The 8,849-nt window shown below is 36.7% G+C and overlaps 1 long non-coding RNA gene across 1 annotated transcript; it reads left to right on the forward strand.

The window, feature by feature from the left end:
* Positions 1 to 1,871: 1,871 nt before the first annotated feature.
* Positions 1,872 to 8,398, forward strand: LOC140140733 (uncharacterized). The gene is made up of 4 exons (XR_011857273.1): positions 1,872 to 1,959; positions 3,972 to 4,080; positions 5,263 to 5,408; positions 7,601 to 8,398. It is a non-coding gene; the product is annotated as an uncharacterized lncRNA (long non-coding RNA).
* The last annotated feature ends 451 nt before the right edge of the window (positions 8,399 to 8,849 follow it).

The following is an 8,849-nucleotide window of genomic DNA, read 5'->3' on the forward strand; positions in this document are numbered from 1 at the left end:
CTAAAACCGACTCGTCACGAGTGCCCACGACATACATGGTATACGGTATTGTATTTGAGTATTTACTCCTGATCTTACTAGTTCTCACTCTCATGATATAGCTAATCACACAAGCTGTAACTTCTTTTTACAAAACGCCAATGATTGTATTCAGTTTTTACCAATTTACACTGTATTACCTGTCAATTTGGAGCCGCCTCTAAACGCCTCTGAACATATTTTGATCATCTTTCAATAACTTACTCATTAAAAAGGATCATATTTTCATTTTGTATTACTTAATCATCCCTTTTATATTGTAAAGCTTTGAAATAATGTCTCTAAATAATTGTCGAATCAACTCGAACCATTAGAAATTTATTAAAAGTGATATTTTACTAAAATAATGATCCATTGAATATCTGCTCTACGTAAACGTTTTTGGTTTTTTTGGCAAAATTGAAAAGAAATGGGGTTTTAAATTGAACTTTGGAATTTGAAAAGTTAAATTCACATTGGGTCTAAGGCTGTGCTAACACTTTTCTTTGATGACTTTGTCCAATTTTTTTTATTTTTTCAAATATCTTAAAAATACAAGAATCTAAGTTAATTGAACAGACAGTAGCGTCGTGCTTTCACTGATTAGAACACAAAAGTGCAACTTTTGATTTCGTTTCTTCATTAGGTTTTAGATCACCGTTTCTTTGATTTTCAACCAATTTCAGCAAATAAGATCTTAAATCCGAGCTGAAGAGTACAGGTATTGACTGCTTGTTTTAATTTTGACATATTTGTCTTTATTTGGGATATACAGGGGAATTGAACACAACTGGTACCTTAATTATTTGGCTTACTGTAAAGGTGTAAAGGTGAGTGACCTAGCCGTTAATGATATGATAAACAAAAAGTAAACACGTGGTCCAAAGGTCAATAAACCTTTGTAATAAATTAAATTAAAACCTTTGATAAAGATAAATGAACACGTGTTTTAAAATACTAATTATAAGCATTTTAATAAATTGATCAAATAATACCGTGTTTATTATTACTAAATTTCAAAAAAACAATATCAAAACAATAGATAATATGTGACCCGGCAGCACAAACGAGCCGTAAATTCCCTAAATTGTATTCTGAGTTATGGTGTAAAATGTGTACGAAGGTCGTATTCATCGGTCACTAAAGCTGGCGGCGACATCTGTCTTATTTTGATAGTCACAACACCAATCAATAATCCTATTATTGAAGTGGATAATAAGCTTCTACCTTAGATGGCTATAGAACTTTTAATAACTCTGGTCTTTGTTTGCTTTTGCTAAATCCTTTTCAAGTGGTGGGTTATTTGTATAGGTTTGCATAACCAACAATTAACAATGAGAGAACCTTCTTAAACCTCGTTGACTTGGGGATGATTTGAAATGACCGCCAATTATGACTGTTTGATATTTATTGCCAGCAATGTGGAAAAAGAGACACACATAGAAACGAAAAAGCTATAATTTTGTTGAAGGAGCAAAGTTTAACTAACCATAACTCCGCTTCTGGATATCGTTTGAAGTCAAATGATATACCATTTTTAAGTTTATGATGTTTATTTTTAAACACGAAATAAAACAAAATTGACCGGGGAGGAATTTACGGCTCATTCGCCGTGGACGGTCACATATAATAAATCTTTATTATGAACACGTGTTTTAAAATACTAATTATAAGCATTTGAAATTAAATTTCAAAGAACAATATCAAACAATAAATAATAATTAAAAACAATAAATATACACAATTGATGGTGCATAATAAGTCGTTATTAATAGCGAAGCAATAATATTATTAAACCACGCCGAAACAATATATAAAGAGTAATAAGCAGCAGCCAAAAATCACTCTACTGACAAGACGGCATCAAAGAGGTGATCCTAGCAATCCAGTTGGTGTATAGACTCAACGTGTTTACTACAATATATCTATCAGCTTCTAACGGTAAGACTATACCAACTATCATTGCTATATAGGTAATTTGAATTTTCTGTTGTTGTACAGGCCTATAACCATCAGGTATTTGAAACTTAGTCATTGCATTTCTAGAGGCGTACTGATGTATACGTCCAGCGCACCCAAGAATACTGTTTGGGCGCACTACAGTTTAACTTGACACTCTGCTTTCCCTCATAATCAATTTTCTTCTCAAACTAGATTTTAGGTTGACGATACCTTAGTGATTAAGGGTGTCCACTCTTTCTAATTATGCAAGGAGCAAATCTTTTGACCATTTCAAACTGTTGTCTTTCAATGAAAGTTAATACCAATGTTGGTATGCCTCTAGTATAAAATGGTTTTCGATTTGAAATAATGCCACAAAGCATTTTGGTGTGAAACAAAAACGCATTTAGAGTGAGTTTATGGTATCAATCACATAAGAATGTTTGAAATACTTATGAATATGAACAGGAAAGCTCGTCCTATTATTAATGTCAATACATTTCCATCAATATTGCATCTATAAGGCAGGGTTGGGCGTAAGACCATCCTCTTTAATAACAGATTACGTTCGATCGGGTACTTCTGGGCGGAAAGGCTGCACGGCATAGTGAGCAACAATGTGCTGAGTGCAAATTGAGTGTGAATGACCATTTGACAACTTTCTCTAAACTACTGAACTGGAAAACGATGCAATGTTTCCAGGCCTCTAAATAAGAAGAAAAATCCAGCCTTCAAGGGTCCTCACCAATTTTCAAGGGTCCGACGCCGGACCCATGCCTTTGAAATTTCAAGAGAGAGAATTTGCTACGGCGATCACGTTATGTCTAGATTGAAGAAAATTGAAAACCCGGGTTGAAAACTTGATGGGAAACTAAAATGAAAGTGTACTCAGTTCCAACAAAACTAGGATTTTCTGCTCTTTGCTTGGTTCAATTTTTACGGGTCACGCGGACCCGTAGCGCAGGAAATTTGCGGGTCCGCGCCTACTTCCACGGGTATTTGACGCAAGAACGCGCCTTATTTCGAGCGCTGAATGTGTCCCATATAATAAGTTTCTTATGGGTGTGCAGGGTGTGCCATGAACCGTGCACCACTCACAAGAAGGTCCAAGTTCAGAGGGCCCGTGTACTATTCATAATGTACTGTTCAAAGTAGCCCAAACAACTTTTAAAAGTGAAGGGTGCGGTGAAGACCAAAATAGTGGTTATCATGACCTGTGGTTGTTGTTAGTTTGTTGTTGCTTTTGGGGGGTGATTGTTTTGTTTGTTTTTGTTTTTGTTTTTCAAGTCTTTTTTTTTGTTGTTGTTGGTGCAATGGTTTATAGTGCGCTATGCACAGACAGTCAGACACAACGCCTAAACAACATCAAAATTTACCTCTGAATGCGACAATTATGCCGAACCAATCTGCATTCCATTCTGTTGTTTTCAATAGCCAAACATCAGACAGATTCTAAAAGAATATCAGATATCAGATATCAGCGTTAATTTCACGGTTAGCTTAAAACGCATTGAAGCGCCAAAATGTAATCACAAAATATATGATATTAGTAAGACACCAATAACAAAGAAATGTGCCCAAAGATTTGTCTTTGGCATGCAGCTTTCTTGAAATATCTTCAATATCACATTTGAGGAAAACGTCACAAAAGTGAAAACAAACATGAAGCTTTAAACAAAATACACATTGGCACTGGCGCTGTGATTTGGTGTAACTCGTCGCTTCTCCTGTCCGGTTACTTGTAAGTTTGCCCCTTTCAGAGCCCTTAATAAGCATCTACCTAGGTTGTGGCTGCATGTACAAAAATGTACAAAAAAGTACACATAAAGTATACTTTATTTGTACTTATTTTTAACCAGGGAGGTTACCATGTAGCAAGTTGTGGTCATATATTTACGTGTTAGCTATCTTAATTTTGTTGTTTGTTTTGTCTGCTCTTGTTTTTTACTGTTTATTTATCTGCATCAACTGATACCACCAAAATGATACGGTATCACATCTGTTTTACACAGGCCTCTACCATATACAAGATGTTGGCTCGCATGGTATTTGTTGTTGTTTTGGTTACGATGGTTATTTCAGCAGAATCTAAAGCCGAGAATGCCAAATCCGGAAACACGGGTAAGGGATAGGGCAATAATTATAAAGTCCGGTGTGAATTATAGGGGGCAAGGCAAGAATTGTTTGATGTGTGATATTTAATATGTGTAATATGCCCAGTGCCATGCTACTGTTAATTTTTCTTGATTGACCTTTTTGGTAAATCCTTAGTAATTCCTTGCGGGTAGACACAAAATGTCGTCATTTGACGCCACCCCAATGCGCACATCGTTTGGTGAACATTGTTACTGCGCATTCCAAGTCAAGTCAAATTACGACATCTCGGGTCTAGCCACAAGGAATTATGGGATTTACCGAAAAGGTCGAAAAAGGATCGACCGGCTATGTATTTTAACCGTTGGTCACACAAAAATATACAAAAACAGTCCCTTCCAACTGATTCCTTTTTCTTTTGGTACCCTGGGACGGGCTGTGGGGAGTTGTTCGTCATACTAATATTTCTATATATGACTTCGATTGTAGTTCTTATTTCCTAATAATCCTTTCTTTGTACCCTTCGTATTGCCAGGGCCGTTCCGACCATTAGGCCAAGTAATGCGGTCGCCTAGGGCGGCAAACGCAGAGGGCGCAAAAAGGTGGGAGGGCGAAAAAAAAAACAGGAACGGGGAAAGAAAAGGGAAGAAAAAATGAGGACGGATAAAAAGAAAAAATGGGAGGAAAAATAAAAAGTGGCGATAAGAGCAACAGAAAACAGAGCGGAAAAGGAAATGGGGGACCTGAGAAAAAGAAAAGAAACGGGGCAGAGAAAAGGAAACAAGACACGATATGCTTTGGTGGGGCGACAGGGAGAGGCTTTGCCTGGGGCGGAAAATCCCTAGGAACGGCCTTGCGTACTGCCATTTCATCAGCTCTGTGAAGTGTAGGCCTAAATAAAATAGTGAATATTCTCAGTCATCCAGTCGTTAGAATGACAAGGTTTTAAATTAACTATCCCTAGCCGTCTCAAAGTGTCACATGACCAGCCCAGCGGGTCAGTTGCCTGATGAAGTCTGATGGTTTCAGACGCAACGTAGCAAGTTGCAAAAAATGTAAGTTCCAGTATTTGATTTAATTCAAAACCTTGTGTAGGCTTAGGCTTGTCCATTTGTTTTGATCACCTTTTGCCGACTGCCAATCTAAAACAGCCCGTAAAGCAGTTCCTGCCTAAAAACCATCATAATAAGGGTCCAATTTTTTTTGCAGAAGTTCATGATCGCGGATACTTGTACTTACCTCCCCTGTACTTACATGATGCTTTACAAGAAGCTGCGGCACAATATACCAGTAATGAGCGCAGAGGAGTCTTGACTGAATTAGCAGATTTGGCCTCAATCTTAGCGGCACAGCAGGTAGGAACACAATGCGAGGTCCAATATGATCATACGTTTCTATGTGTACAGTGTATTATATCACTCACATATTTTATATACAGTTCGTGTGTTAATTTAATTACCATTGATATCAAATCATCGGCGTTTAGTAATAATAATACCATTCCAACGACACTTAATGCTATTCAAAATGTATTAAACCCGGGGGGGGGGCACTTCAATATGAAAATGGATATAGGTGTAGGGCTGGTACTTTCGCACTAAGGGGCATTCGGTGAGAGCAAAACGTAAAAAATATGGGGTCATTGGGTGAGAGCATGATTTTTGGCATTCGGTGAGAGCAAAATGTAAAAGATATGGGGTCATTGGGTGAGAACATGACCTTTTTTTAAAATATAATCTTTGGGTGAGAGCCGAATCAAATTTATAGTTCTAAATGACTTCAAATTTCTTTTTTTTTTAAATAAGTAACAAAATCGGTGATAAACATGATAAATGGAAGTTGCTGTTCAAATTGAACTTGTAAGGGTCTTTGGGTGACAGATCAAATGGAAAAATAGGGGTCTTTGGGTGACAGAGCATGTTTTGTAAAAAATATGGGGTCTTTGGGTGACAGCGATGCTGAAAAGGAGGTCTTAACAGCCCTACATACGCGTCACCTCCAAAGTTGGAGTGCCCCCGGTATTAAACAAGCCCGCGAATTTGATCAGGCACAGTAGACTGCTCTTTAGGATGGCACAACACTACCTGAACGCCCATTGAACTGCACAGTGAAGCCTCATTTTAAGACTGATGTTTAATGCTTGAGATATGAATCTTGCAATCAATTTAAAGCTGATTTTATATTACGATTTTTATCTACATCTGTGGTTGACCGTCGAAATTATTCACTATTTTGCCGCGAAGAAAAAAGGTGAAAATTTAACCGTTAAATATCACTTAATTTTGGAAACCTGACGATGTTCAAAATCACGCCAAAACTTCACCTTTCAAATAATAATTTGGGAATAAGCCAAATCGCTATTGTAACTTCCGGTTTTTTAGGACACTTTGCCCTTTGACCTATCTGGAAAATTCAGAAAAATTCGGGTTTTGTGCGTACAAAATATAATTTAAAACGTGTTACTAGAATAAAAACAAACTTAAAAAACATTATTATTAAATAAATTAATTATTTAAATATTTTTAATGATAACATTATGACAATAATAAATAAATTATTAATAATTACAGCAATTTTCCTGATAGGTCAAAGGACAAAGTGTCCTAAAACTGCAAAAACTGTCCCACAATGCATTGCAAACTTCCAATGCCGATTGGGCTTATTCTCCACACCTTACTTCACACCACAGTGCTTCATACAAACACATGTCGGAACAAAATGAGCTGAAAGCGTGAGATATAAGTTTAGAAAATAAAGCAGCAACAAGCTCAAATAAGCTGTGGCCTATTTTAACTACATTTCGTTAGTACATAACTGACCTGAATGCTGAACAAATTTGGCTTGCGCTGCCCTCTTCAGCATGTTCAACAAGTTTTGGCAATTTTTGGTAGGGGTCAATTTAGGTTAAACAGTTTTCAAATTTGAAAAAAAAAATCCCAATGCTCATTTTTGAATACGGATATCTACAATACCTTCGTACAATGGCCAGAACTTTAAAACTTTGCATTTATAAGAGAATCGTTTTGAGGCCAAAGATTTTCGTATGGAACTTTTAAGAGGCCAGCCAAAGTCAATTCAGTTTAGTACCCTTCATGCAAGTCAAAAACACTTTGACCTTTGTTTCAATGATTTGGTCACGGAACATTAATTAGCTCTGTTCCTGTATTTAATACAAGATTTTATGACGGAGTAATATTAATATTTACGTATTAATAAACCGATTTCTTCATTAAACATGTTAAAAGGAGTTATTCATACGAGACCAGTCACCGCTCCTGGAGAAGCTTGGAGAGGAGCGGTTAGAGAAACAAGGAGATGACACATATAGGTCTGGTGTATTAGTAGCGTGTCCGGGGGGGGCTTTCGGAAAGCCGCTTGGAACCTCCGCCCGCACTTTGTCAAAAATCATGTAAAATCAGTTGTTTTGGGGGCGATTTTAGCCATTAAGCCCCCCGCATAACTCTGAAAGCCCCCGCAGGAACAGATCCTGGACACGCCGGTGTGTATATAACTATTTTAACACAAATCATATGCCCTTGTTTTTCAGGGATCCTTCGAATAAATAATGCTGACTCTTTGGGTTGGCAAGAGGATGACGAACAGAACATGGCCGACCTAATTTATATTACCGGTTATTATCGCACCTTTCATGCACATGCACTTCGAGGAATGAATTTACTTCGGACCATATTTGAAGAGTTTGGTTCCAAAAGGCCCTAAATCCAAAGGCTGCTTTGTGTAAAATTCATTTGAAGATAGTCCTAAGAGTAGCAGTTATCTAATAATATTGGACCACTAGAATAGTTATAACAATTTTGTGGTTATCATAAAAAAAATAATTGCAAATCTCATTTACCTCAGACGTGCTTAGAAGAAAAAATAATGTTCCAAAAAGAGCTAAATCCAATGGCAGCCATTTTAAAAACTTTAGTTGGAAAATAATCCAGAGTTACAAACATATACATCCCAATCGTTGAAATGTCATTTAAACTTTAAAATGTTAAAATATATCAGCAAAATGTGACACAAGGCAGCTATTGGATTTAGCGACTTTTGGAAACAAACTCTTCATTTAAAAAAATTTTAATTTTAATTTTATGTCTAGTTTTTCTCGCACAAGTCTAAAAGCGGGAGGCGTTTGTTGTCATTTCGGTTGAATTTTAAGGATAAAATTATGTCTTAGAGCTTGCGAAGATTTTAAAATCCAATGCGAAAAGCGCCCCCACCGACTCAAACTCAGTCAAAGTAAGATTGAGATGAGGCGCACCGCAAATACGCGCGGCCCGGGACACGCGGCAGCTTTAATGGTATACTTTTTTGCTGGCTCCTCACTCAGTTTCTGTTTCTAAATGTATGTCTTCAAATAAAAGAAAAATGAAAAACTTGAATAAAATAATTGTAAGACGTGATTATTAATGTCGGTTGTAGACATTATCTTCCACGGGCGAGTATGAAGTTCAAATGGAATGAACGCATTAAGGTTAAATACAATTGATTTTCAAGGCTTGAATCCAGAGGGGCGTAAGTTAATAATGGAAACAGCCATGCAGAAAAGAATGAACTCACGCGTACAATAGTGTATCAATCTGAACTACAAATACAACAATAATAACAAAACCAACAACCAATATTTTGTTAATCTAATTTGTAAAAATATATTCATAGGCCGCACCTATTTTATAGACTAGTATAGGCCTAAAAATTGCTGAATTATATAATGGAAAAAAACGGGCAAAAACAATCAATCGCTGCAGTCAGAAAGAAAGACACGAACAAGAAAAAGAAGAAAAAAGTGA

The sequence above is a fragment of the Amphiura filiformis genome, chromosome 19, assembly GCF_039555335.1.
Source record: "Amphiura filiformis chromosome 19, Afil_fr2py, whole genome shotgun sequence".
Classification (NCBI taxonomy): domain Eukaryota; kingdom Metazoa; phylum Echinodermata; class Ophiuroidea; order Amphilepidida; family Amphiuridae; genus Amphiura; species Amphiura filiformis.